This window comes from Mirounga angustirostris, unplaced genomic scaffold (assembly GCF_029215605.1).
Source record: "Mirounga angustirostris isolate CCGP_5_RB_7025 unplaced genomic scaffold, mMirAng1.0.hap1 SCAF_2, whole genome shotgun sequence".
Taxonomy (NCBI): Eukaryota; Metazoa; Chordata; class Mammalia; order Carnivora; family Phocidae; genus Mirounga; species Mirounga angustirostris.
In genome coordinates, this window is record NW_026991710.1 from 186,053,378 (window position 1) to 186,066,993 (window position 13,616).

Here is a 13,616-nt window from a genome sequence, read left to right on the forward strand (position 1 = left end):
TGGTTTCAGAAGTGTGCAAGGCTAACGGGGAGGCTGTGGATCAAGAGACCAGAGTCAGGAGTGAGGGCATATCACACAGAGCACTGTCTCACATGCTCCCCTCCTTTATGTTCCAGCATTAAATGTCTAAAGACACATTTTTTAAAAAAATTATTAATATAAATTACTATGACTTTGAATGTCTGATGTAGGTGAGATTTTTCTGATCCAATCTTTTTAATAGGAAGTAGTGTGTCACAGGCTGGGGGCTGGTGTTTCCAAGCATAGATTTCAGACTTATACATTGCTAGGTGGGATGCCTGGTTCTGCGATCTGCTTACAGTGAAGTAGGCCAAGGTAAAAAAAAAAACCTCCCTGCAATGTGGTTTCCTCATCTAAAATGAGCATAAGCAGAGTACCAAGCATTAAAGATACTTATATAGTATATAGCAAAGCATCTAATATAGAGAAGGGTCCCATCAATGTCAACCACTACCATTGGCTTTATTTGTTCATGGGTTAGAAGTATACAGTAAGATTCTCCTAATTTCTGTGGTCCAGTTACCAGCTCTGAATCCTCTCAAATCTTCGGAAGCCATGCATACATGTGTTTTGAAGGGACATGAGCAAAGCTACTCTTCCGGGAGATCCTACTTTCCTCCATCAGGTGTGAAGTCTCAGCCTCCTGGGTCTCAGACCCGCTCTATAATGCTCATCCATCAGTTGATCAATTTAGGGTATGAAAAGATGTGGAATTGGAGGGGGATCAGATAACTGGGTAGATGATGAGGCCATTAACCAAAATGGGAATGGAGAAGCACTCTTTTGCTTTGTTTTTTATTTGGGGGAGAAGATATTTGCATATGTAGGATTGGACATATTTGTTGCAAACATCTAGATGAAGGTGCCTTAACTAGGTAGCTGGAAAGATCTTCCTAGCTATCAGGAAGAAGTGAGGCAAAATCTGGAACAAACTGGGACCTCAGATGTTGCCTAATTCAAGATAGGAATGGACAGATGACTGTATATAGCTTGAGAATATATTACCTCTATCAATATTATTTTATTACCTCCATTAATATTATGTGTTACCTCTATTAAAGCTGTTTCTGATTACAATATTTTTAATAAAAGATTATAATGATGTCTTTTTAGCCACTCTGTAGAAAAAGATCCATACTTCAAAAAGTAGGTTTTTGTTGTTGTTGTTGTTGTTGTTTTCAAGCCATTGAACATGGTCGCTTAGTATACTTAGGTCAAAATACTTAAACTGCCTCCACCAGTTTTGCTTTTTTTTTCCATTTATCATCACACATGAATTTTAAAAGCAAGTAATATATATTTTTTTTATTTCTTTGTCTTAAAAAAGGCATGAAATCTTACTGGTCTAAATGCAGTTGTTGGGAAGAAATAATGCAAATTAACAACCACCAGCATATTAGGCAAATTTTAGTTATTTTATGGAGTTTGGTATTGAGCAAAGGTTATTTTTTCTATTAAAGTTACAAGTACTACCACTTGAACTGTCCTGGGAAATATAAATAAGAGTTAGAAAGAAATGATCTCAGAAAGTTTTGTGAAGATTAAGTGGATCGTGCATGTTCCGTGGATGGTGCCTGCATACTGAGCAGGACCTGCCATGCAGGAAGTGCTCAAGGAGTGTCTGCAAGTGTTATTATCATTCTTCTAGAAATTAGTGAAATAGAAAGGCCAGTGCTGTGCACCAATGATTGTCCAGGCTATCCCGGTTCAGTGCTCACTAGTCGGAGTCAACGCTCCTGAGGATGGCTCACTCTTCAGGGATGAGGGAAGGGAAGCTAATAATCATGCAGCATCACAAGTAAAACAAGAGGGGTATGAACACTCATAATAGGTGTGAAAGATCTGCCCAGATGATTTCAGAAGTGTGCAAGGCTAACAGGGAGGTTGTGGATCAAGAGAACACCATGTACAAATGAACCAGACATGAAAGACCATTGGGGGTGGTTTGATGGGTCTGGGATGTGGGAACAAGAGTGAGAACAGGGTCTGGTGTGGTGTAGGGTGAGTAGATGGGCTTGGCTGTCACACGGCCTGGGATTTCATGTCCAGCTCTGTGATTGCTAATTGAGTATGTGGGAACAAGTCCCTCCACCTCTCTAGACCTCTGTTTCACAACCCACAGAGTGGAGATAATAACACTCACCTCTGAGGATGATCATTAGGAGTAAATGAGATTATTGTAAAGGATTGGCATAGCACTTGGCACAGAAGGAAAGGTATTTTTATCACCAGTATCAGGATCAGCCCCATGCTAAGCAGTTTGGATTAATTCTTGGGGGAAAAATAAAACCACCATTGGAGTTTCTTTAAGTGGGGAAAAGTAATGCTCATGCCTGTGTGCAAAAAAGATGTAACTGTTAACAGTATATCAAATTAAATAAAAAGAGTGAGAAATGGTTATAGAGAGACAGTGTCAATACTTTAGGCAAGAGAAAAACAGGCATGAAAAGGGAGAAAAGAGCAAAGGATTTATTCAGCCAAGATTACTATGTATCAGTCACTCTTCTAAGTGTCTGGAATGCATTTCAAACAGTGATTGCTAAACAGTCTTAAAAATAGGTGATCTTAATTCAGGGTGGTATTGCGTTAACAGAGATGTGTGACACGCCCAGGATCTACTTTGTCTATGGAGAAGCTCTTGAGGCATCACTGAGGAAATGTTTAGGGGCTAAAGAATATATGGACATTCGCCTTGGAATGTGCTGAACCCACCCTGAAGAAGGAACAGTATGTGCTAAAGCACAGAGGCAAGAAGGATGTGTTCCAAGGACTAAGAGCCCTTGGTATGATTGGAATGCATTGTGCCTGACATGGAGAGATGGAAAGTAAAACTGGACAAGCAGACCCAAGTCAGATCACAATGTAAGTGTGTCACACTAAGTTAATGAGAAGGCGCTGAAAGACTTCAAGCAAGAAAGTGAATTAGTAAGATTTCTATTATAAACATCCATCAGTATAAAAGTAGGAGAGTGAGAAAGGGTGATGCAGGGATGTCACATAGAGGGATAGTGCAAATTACAGGAAGAAAAGCTAAAAGCCTCAACTAGGACAGGACAGTAGGTCTGGAGAGAAAGTGCTGGAATCAAGAGAAATGGAGAAAGAATTTTGGGGGTGAGGGCGGAGGTAGAGTTTGATTACCAGTTTACTGTCTTGGGAAAGTCAGATGGAAAAAGAATATTTAGGGGAAAAGATAGTGACACTGGCTTGACACTTTTTGAGATGGAGATGCAAGTGGGACATCTAGATAGAATAGTTCAAAACATGTTTTTTTAAAAAAGGAGATTTAGACCAATAGAAATACATTTTAAGCTGCAAACTGAAGCCACATATAAATTTAAATTTTCTAATAGCCACAGAAGGGGGGAAATCGGAGGGGGAGATGAACCATGAGAGACTGTGGACTCTGAGAAACAAAATGAGGGTTCTAGAGGGGAGGGGGGAGGGGGGATGGGTTAGCCTGGTGATGGGTATTAAAGAGGGCACATTCTGCATGGAGCACTGGGTGTTATACGCAAATAATGAATCATGGAACACTACATCAAAAACTAATGATGTAATGTATGGTGATTAACATAATAAAACAAAACAAAACAAAAAAAGGGTAAAAAGAAACAGATGACATCAATTTTATAATATAGTCTGTGTAACCCAATATATCGAAAAGATTTGAATAAGTAATCAATATTAAGAAAAAGCAATGACTTATTTTACAGTCATGTGTGTGTGTGTGTTTAAAGTGTGTATTTTACACTTAACAACACATCAATTTGAACTAGCCACATTTCAAGTGCTCAGTAGCCGCTGGTGGCTAGTTACTGTCATATTAGACAGCACAGCTCTTGACCTTCAGAGCCTATGCAAAAGATGTCTATTTGTGGGTGACCAGAATAAAAATCTTTTCTGAAGCTGTAAATGAAAGAGAGCTAATTGGTGGGGGGGAGGGGGTGGAGGAGTAAGAGAGCTTATACAGGGGGTCAGGGGAAGAGTAAAGAGAGCTTATACGGGGGGACAGGGGAAGAGTAAGGGGAGCTTATACAGGGGGCCAGGACAGAGAGAGGAAATGCCACAACTGCCTCAGACCTTGATCTTCTATCTTTTAAGGATGTGAGATATGAGATTAGCATCTCAGTAATTTGGGGAGACTTTGATTATTTCTGTTGAACTTTTGCGCAACCAGAAACTGCTATATAATATGCAGAGCCTAGTGCAAGATTAAAATGTGATGCCCCCTTATTAAAAAATTATTAATAATTTCAAGATGATGACCACAGAGTATTAAACCCAACACCTGGCCCTTCTAAGTGCAGGATCAGGGGCAAATGCTCAAATAACAGGCCTGTGAAGCCAATGCTGCACACAACTTGCATTTTTATGCATCATACATGAACGCTCTTGCCTTTTGTAAATCAAATGCAATATATTTTTTTAAAGATTTTATTTATTTATTTGACAGAGAATGAGAGAGAGAGAGATCACAAGAGGCAGACAGGCAGGTAGAGGGAGAGGGAGAAGCAGGCTCTCTGCTAAGCATGGAGCCCAATGTGGGGCTTGATCCCAGGACGTTGGGATTAGGACCCGAGGCGAAGCAGATGCTTAACCAAATGAGCCACCCAGGCGCCCCTCAAATGCAATATATTTAATAAGATGAGTAATGAGATGATACTATGGGGTATCACTCCTGGCAGCCACTCTTCATGGCTTGAGGAAAGGCAACTTCTTTCCAGGCTGGGGTGCTTGAGATGCATGAGACCTGCTTTACCCTTCCCACATACCCCCACACAGATGGGACCTCAATCATGCCAGAACATCATCACCCCAATTCTTGCCTCATGTTGAGGGGGCCCACCAAGCACCTAACCTAGTAGATATCTGGCAGCTCCTCAATATCATTCTGCCTTCTAGAAAACCCTATTTCCTTACCCCTTCCCATGATAAGAGAGCATCTGACATGGAAGTCTAAAGGTGGAACCTCCTCCTCAGAGAATGAGAGGGGCAGTAGACCAGGGGAACATAACCTGGAATTCCCTCAGACAAGCAGAATACCTAGAGTTTGGGGGTAAGCTGTGCATATGCAGTTCTAGTTCCAGGCCAGTGCTTGAAGATGTATTATTGGAATTCTTTTATTGATAGCTTTCTGTGAATAGAACTCCCTCTATCTTTAAATGTCAATCTATTTATGGGCGCCTGGGTGGCTCAGTCGGTTAAGCGACTGCCTTCGGCTCAGGTCATGATCCTGGAGTCCCGGGATCGAGTCCCACATCGGGCTCCCTGCTCTGCGGGGAGCCTGCTTCTCCCTCTCCCCCTCCCCCTGCTTGTGTTCCCTCTCTCGCTGTGTCTCTCTCTGTCAAATAAATAAATAAAATCTTTAAAAAAAATAAAATAAATAAATAAAATAAATAAATGTCAATCTATTTCTTCCTGTTTCAATCTTGGCAGTTTATAAGTTTCCGGGAAGGCATCCATTTCTTCCAGATTGCTTAATTTATTGGCATATTGTTGTTGATAATAATTTCTAATAATTGTTTCTATTTCCTTGGTGTTAGTTGTGATCTCTCCCCTTTCATTCATAATTTTATTAATTTGGGTCCTTTCTCTTTTCTTTTGGATAAGTCTGGCCAGTGGTTTATTGATCTTATTAATTCTTTCAAAGAACCAGCTTCTAGTTTCGTTGATCTAATCTACTGTGTTTCTGGTTTCTAATTCATTGATCTCTGCTCTAATCTTAATTATTTCTCTTTTAATGCATGGCTTAGGCATCGTTTGTTGCTTTTTCTCTAGTTCTTTAAGGTGTAAAGTTAGTTGGTGAATTCGGGATTTTTCTATTTTTTTTGAGTGAAGCTTGGATGGCTATGTAGTTCCCCCTTAGGACCACCTTTGCAGTATCCCATAGGTTTTGGACCAATGTGTTTTAGTTCTCATTGGTTGCCATGATTTGTTTAAGTTCTTCTTTGATTTCTTGGTTGACCCAAACATGATTGAACAGAGTGGTCTTTATCTTCCAAGTGTTTGGATTTCTTCCAAATTTTTCCTTGTGATTGAGTTCCAGTTTTAAAGCATTATTGTCTGAGAATATGCAGGGGATAATCTCAATCTTTTTGTATCGGTTGAGACCTGATTTGTGACCCAGTATGTGGTCCATTCTGGAGAAAGTTCCGTGTGCACTCGAGAAGAATGAGTATTCTGTTGTTTTAGGGTGACAGCAGGTACTGGCACAAAAACAGACATGTAGACCAATGGAACAGAATAGAGAGCCCAGATATGGACCCTCAACTCTATGGTCAACTAATCTTTGACAAAGCAGGAAAGAATATGCAATGGAAAAAAAGACAGTTTCTTCAATAAATGGTGCTGGGAAAATTGGACAGTTATATACAGAAGAATGAAACTCGACCATTCCCTAACACCATACACAAAGATAAACTCAAAATGGATGAAAGACCTCAATGTGAGACAGGAATCCATCAAAACCCTAGAGGAGATCATAGGCAGTAACCTCTTCAACATTGGCCACAGCAACTTCTTTCAAGATACATCTCCAAAGGCTGGTGAAACAAAAGCAAAAATGAACTTTTGGGATTTCATCAAGATAAAAAGCTTCTGCACAGCAAAGGAAACAGTCAACAAAACAAAGAGGCAACCCACAGAATGGGAGAAGATATTTGCCAATGACACTACAGACAAAGGGCTTATATCCAAGATCTATAAAGAACTTCTCAAACTCAACATCCAAAAAATAAATAATCAAGTCAAAAATGGGCAGAAGACATGAAGAGACACTTCTCAAAAGAAGACATACAAATGGCTAACAGACACATGAAAAAATGTTCATCATCATTAGCCATCGGGGAAATTCAAATCAAAACCACATTGAGATACCACCTTACACCAGTTAGAATGGCAAAAATTGACAAGGCAAGAAACAACAAATGTTGGAGAGGTTGTGGAGAAAGGGGGAACCCTCTTACACTGTTGGTGGGAATGCAAGTTGGTACAGCCACTTTGGAAAACAGTGTGGAGGTTCCTCAAAAAATTAAAAATAGAGCTACCCTATGACCCAGCAATTGCACTCCTGGGTATTTACCCCAAAGACACAGATGTAGTGAAAAGAAGGGCCATATGCACCCCAATGTTCAGAGAAGCAATGTCCGCAATAGTCAAACTGTGGAAAGAACTGAGATGCCCTTCAACAGATGAATGGATAAAGAAGATGTGGTCCATATGTATAATGGAATATTACTCAGCCATCAGAAAGGATGAATACCCAGCTTTTACATCAACATGGATGGGACTTGGAGGAGATTATACTAAGTGAAAGAAGTCAAGCAGAGAAAGTCAATTATCATATGGTTTCACTTATTTGTGGAACATAAGGAATAGCATGGAAGACATTAGGAGAAGGAAGGGAAAAATGAAGGGGGGTAAATCGGAAGGGGAGATGAACCATGAGAGACTATGGACTCTGAGAAACAAACAGGGTTTTAGAGGGGAGGGGGGTGGGGGCATAGGTTAGCGTGGTGATGGGTATTAAGGAGTGCATGTACTGCATGGAGTACTGGGTGTTATACGAAAACAATGAATCATGGATCCCTACATCAAAAACTAATGACATATTGTATGGTGACTAACATAACATAATGAAATTAAATTAAATTAAAAATAAATAAATAAATGTCAATCTAATGACAAATTTCAGACTCCTTGCAGCACATTATCTGCTGTGCTAAATAGCACCAAGCCCCAAAATGGTGCTAGACACACAAATGTCAGTGTGCCTCCCCACACTCCTTGCTCCAGTCTAGTCTCCTCCTTCCTCCTCCCCATCTGTCTCTCCATGCTCTTTTCTCTGCCCTATCTCCACAGCCTTTCATTGCCTTATGTGATTATCATAAAAATTCAAATTATAATTTGCCATTTCTTTATTTAGTAAACAATTTGATGTTATCTACTCTTGGTTGCTTAGCTTTAAGAGTCAGTAAATGACAGTCCTTTTTTCTTTTGAAAAAGAAAGTGTGGAAGAAAGACTTGTTCATATTTGATATCCCATAATTGATTCTCCCTGTCTATGTGTCTTATCAAAGACAAGGTTCCTCTGATCCTGCATGAAAGGCCCCCTGATTTTGCAGGAGAGGAGGGAGCAGGCAGGGCAGGAGCCTGTGGGGAACTGTAGAGTATAAGGTCTAGGTGTGGACCTGGCCATCATGGAGGTGTGACCCCTGGCGTGTGACTTAACATCCTTCAGCCACAGGTTTGGTACCTGAAAAATGAGGATGTTATGCCTAGATCGCAGGACGACTCATTCTATCATATAAAATAATTCATGTGAAGTACCCATGTCAGTGCCTAGCACATAAAAGACTCTCAATAAATAATCACGCTATTACTAAAAACATTTCCTGGGATGAAAGAGAAATGGAGATCTTCCAGAGATCTTGACATAATAGAGCTTGACTGGGCCCAGATCAAAACAAACAACGAAAAAAAACCCTACACAAAATAAATAAAAATCAATTTTCACAATAGATAATTAAATTTAAAACCCCTTAATATAAAACCCACCAGACTTTCAATGATAAGAGTAGCTCTTAAACTTGACGTTCACCTTAAAACTCAAAGAAACTTCTAAGAGAATAACAACACACTTACGTATCTTCTGGTCTTGACTGTATTGTATCACACCAAGGCAAACTAACCTTTTGGTCATAAATTATGCAAAGTAGTAAGTGCAAAGATGATGTTAGGATAGAATGAGGGAGATCACTATTTTTAAACATCTTAATTTCAAAGAATAGCCATCCTGCCTAGTAACTATGCTAACAGAGAAGAATTTTAATTAATCCTATAATTCTAAAGTACTTGCTTGAGAATGCATTATATGGTCTTTTTCCAATAGATTTACCTGCTTAATTATGTTTTTCTTGGACTGATCTAAAATTAATCTTCATGTCTGATCTATAAGGTCTGTTAGGAATGTAAAATAACAGTAAGTATTCTTATAAGTAATAATAATAATAGCTAGCATTCATTGAATGCATACTGTGTCAGACAGCTTGCCAAATTCTTTAAATACCTCTCATTGACTATTCACAGAAACATTCTGATGAGGGTATTATTCTCATTTTATGGAAGAGGAAACAGGCTCTAAGAAGTTAAACAACTTGCACAGGGTCACGTATGAGGTAGGGATTCAAACTTGGGTTAGCCAGATTCCAAACCCTGCACTCTATTTTTCTAGACTGCCTATTTGTGGGAAATACAGATTAGCCAAAAGAAAATGTTATAACTTCCATTTTATCGTCCTCTTTATGTTTTTGTTTTGGGCTTTAGGAAAACATTCATTTATAAGAATGCACCGAGTTTCTTTATTCAGAAAGGCCAGAAATAGCACAACAATAAAAAGGCAGAGAGAGAAAAAAAATCTAGAAGGTCGATAATCATTATTTCTTTGTGCTAAGGTTGTGGATGGCTTTTCCTTCTTTCTTTCTTTCTTTCTTTATTATTTTTTTAAAGATTTTATTTATTTATTCATTAGAGACAGAGAGAGAGAGGCGGAGGGAGAAGCAGGCTCCCAAGGAGCAGGGAGCCCGGTGCGGGACTCGATCCCAGGACCCTGAGATCATGACCTGAGCCGAAGGCAGACGCTTAACCATCTGAGCCACCCAGGCGCCCTCCTTCTTTATTTTTGATTGTCCATATTTTCTAAATCTACTTAAAGTGATGAAAATTTTAAAATAAGGAGGCACATACAGATGAGGAACAAAGGAAGTTTGCATGGCACCTATCATGCTTAGGTATTTAATAATGATGTTATGATGCTAAGCAATAGCAATTAAAAACTAAAAAAACCAACAAACAAAAATCTGTGGAAACAAATATTTTTGTCAATTCCTTTTGCCTCCACTTTAATTTAGGAGGTGACTTGGAAGATGTACCACCAGGAAACTGATGGCAGCCATCTTGGTTTTCTGTACTCTAGGTCAGTGGGCCTGTTTACTGGCAGCAGTGGTTTTACCTCCGGATTAAGAATGATTAGTTCTACTTTGGAACCAAATACAGTTCAGCTGGAGTTCAAGAAGAATTAAGAGTCTTGTGGCTATGTACATGTTGAACAATTTCCCTTTGTTAAGGGCACTCTGATCTAAAGAAGAAAAGTGGCCACTCTGACAGTGTGTACTTTTTGGGTAAAACAACCTTTTTTTTTTTTTTTTTTTTTTTTTGCATTTTAAGAGATTACCTAGTATGGGACATAGCAAGTGTGACCAATAACTTTTTTGATAAATTCCATTTCACAGTAAGTTCAACACACTAGGTGAAAGAGATGATCCATTTGAAATAAGAAAAATAGAGAAAAAAAGAGAACAATTCAAAAGATCATCCTCAAAGCATTTACTGTTCAATATCCATTTCCTGACCTGCCTTTCCTAACTTTGTTCATCCATCATTCCTTCTCATCAGCATGAGGTAAGTTTTCCTTATGAACTAGGCACTGTACTCTAAGAAGGAGACAAAAGTTCTTGCCCTCATGAAGCTTATAGTTTAGGGTCTGTTTATACTTTGTATATAATGAATTAATTGCCCAATTCATGAATATATGAGCCTTATAAACAAAACATATAATCATATGTGATGTGGAAAATTTTTTTCTTAAGGATTTACAATATTCATAAATGTATTTCCCATATTTTATTCTTATGTAGGTGGTAAATTTATGCATGCCACTGATAAAGTATACTCGTTCTAATTTAAACAGGTATAGTTTTTAAGTTGTATTGAAAATTAGCATACATTTCAGAATTAGTACGCAGAAAAACCTTCAAAGTTGTTTATGAAAAATGCCATTTTAATCAGCATCACTACAAGCAGCATATTGCAGCATACCTTAAAAGCACATTGATATTTTTAATTACTCTTCTCCCATTCTCATGGTTTTCAATTCAATGTTCAAATTTTTCAGAGAATAGACATTAGGGAATATTTACAACCAAGTACCCAAATCAGCTTCTTTCCATTTATGTGTTGTGGAAGGGGACAATTTCAGCGGTATGAGTCAATGTTGAGTCACTAACGTAGCTCATTTCAGGAAAATATGAGCAGGGAATCTTGAGTTGTGCCCTAAACTAATAAAGTCAATTGTTAGGTAATAAACACACTTTAGTGTATTTACAGTCTGTGAAATGAGAGAGACTTTCTCCCAGCCCATGGGACTATTTTAAGAATGAGGAAGTTAACATTCTTGATATTAAAATCTTACAGTTTCTTTTACTTGAATTGGCCATCTAAAAGTGTGAGTGGATGTGCAAATAAATGGAGTAAAATATGAGTCCATAGATTTCTTGGGTCTTTTGAGATGGAAACAATTCCAATTTTAGAATCACTCAGCTACTCAGGTATCTTGTAATAATTCCTGAAGTTAATAGTCCATACTTATCCCTTTGGAGGAAGCCATTAAAGCATACTCAACAGATGAAATGATAAAGATACATTGATTTCACTTGTAGAGCTACCGTGATTATCATGTAAGTGAGAATCTGGAATGTCTTAGTTTAAATGTGGCATCGTGTTTGAGTGTGGACACTAATCAGTATGTGCTACGAGACTATTTACTTACTTCATTGTTTCTGTGTTTTACATCTTACCCCAATGCCAGTTCCTCTCAGAACAGAGTTAACATGACCACTGAAGCAGGGAGTGGAGATAAGTCATGAGAAATCAGACCCTAGATCTCCTCCCTCCTCCGAGTCTGTGAAACTAGAGCCATGTTTCATCAGCTCAGAAATTAGCAAGGACTGTTCATAAACCTTTTAATCATAGTAGATAAATCGTTTCTTGTTGAAACAGAAATGTGAACACAGCCCATAAGGAACTGGTCACTTTGATATGGAAACAGTGCATGAGTTTATATGTATTTCTATGTGTATGAAGAAATTTCGAGTTCAAAACTATTGAATTTCCAAATAAAAACTTTGGAACTTCTAAATGCCCTAAGACACTGAGAAGATGATTGAGAAGCAAGAATAGCAGCAAAATTACGTACCCGTTCCTCACCTTGTACATTTTCAAGAATTCTTTAATACTTAAAAAGGAGTTTAATGAAATATTGCACCAAAATTAAGGTGATGTAAATATATCTCTCTTGAATGATTCCATTTTTAGAGACTAATGTTGGGCGCCTGGGTGGCTCAGTTGGTTAAGAGACTAATGTATTCTGAAGTTCCCATGCAAATTTATCCTTTTAAAAACAAAAATAAAGATGAATTTGTAGAATAAAATTATGTATTTATTTGATAAATTATATCCAATGTATTACATAAGTTTATTTATATTATATTTATAACTATGACTTATATAACATATAGTTGATATAATTATAATATATAAGTTATAATTATAAATGTAACTTACAACTGATTTGATAAATTATATCTTGACAAATAAAATTATTTTGACTTTATTTTGAATAATTTCTGCATGAAACATGAAGGCTCTGAGTATCTTTGTACTTAATTCAAATCCGGGTCAGATGAGCTACAGTAAATAAGAATGAGTTCTCGATGGAGAGGGTCAGGAATAGAAGGAAGGCAATACCATTTCCCATGGGCAGCGATTCCATTTCAAAGCAGCACAAAAGTGAGCTTTAAAAATGGACTTTCACCTGATTTTTGAGGGCTAACGGGACAGGGGGAACAGAACAATATTCTGTTAACTGGAAGAAGAACATCATCACAACAAAGACGACCTAACCTGGTCTAGATCTGGAAGTCTAACACCTCAAAGAATAATTGGAGTGCACAGCCTGGGTGGGCTCTGAAACCCTGGAATCATGTATTCACCAGCTCAGGTTCTTTAGTTGGTAGGCTGTGGTGTTCGTTACTACCTGAAATTTCCAGCACCTTTGTGGTTACCCAAAATAGAATGTGGTGCAGAAGTCCAGTTTGGAGTCTCAAAGCTGTGTTCGAGTGTGTGCCAAGGCTTTTAAAAAGAGGCCAAGGGGATAGATCTTAATCAGCTACATGAGAAACAGAGTTCGGATTACAGAACGGTATAACCACTGCAATTTATAGCTCAGGTTTGGCCGCAAGCAATGGGCATCATTTGCTAAGACCTTTCCAATTCCTTCTTCCCTTACCCACTATTGTATATGGGAATTTAAGGACGACCTGAATTTAGTTCTCTTTGTCTTTTTTTGTAGGTAGGATTCACTACAGCGTGTAATTGTAAAACTCGCCCAATAAGTCCATTCTAATATAATGCTCTAAAATAAACTCCGCTGTAGGTTTCTACTTTTTAGGAGCGTTTTATGGAGCGAGTCCTGCATTAATAAAAAAAAAAATTTCTCACAGAATTATCTCATCTTAAGCCATTTTTTCTACCTATCATAAACAGTGTTATTCTCCTCTGATCATTGATTGATCTTAGGATCACTTTGTTCTACTCAACAGTCTGGCCAGTGCCTCAATTAAAATGTATTTAATATTAAGCTTCAAAGCTCCAAATTTTACTTTTCTCTTTCAGGTATAGTCTGTTCATTTCTACCCCCCACTGAATTCCTTCTCACTAAAATTATTGAGAATTTCTACTCTTCCTAGTTTCTTATCTCT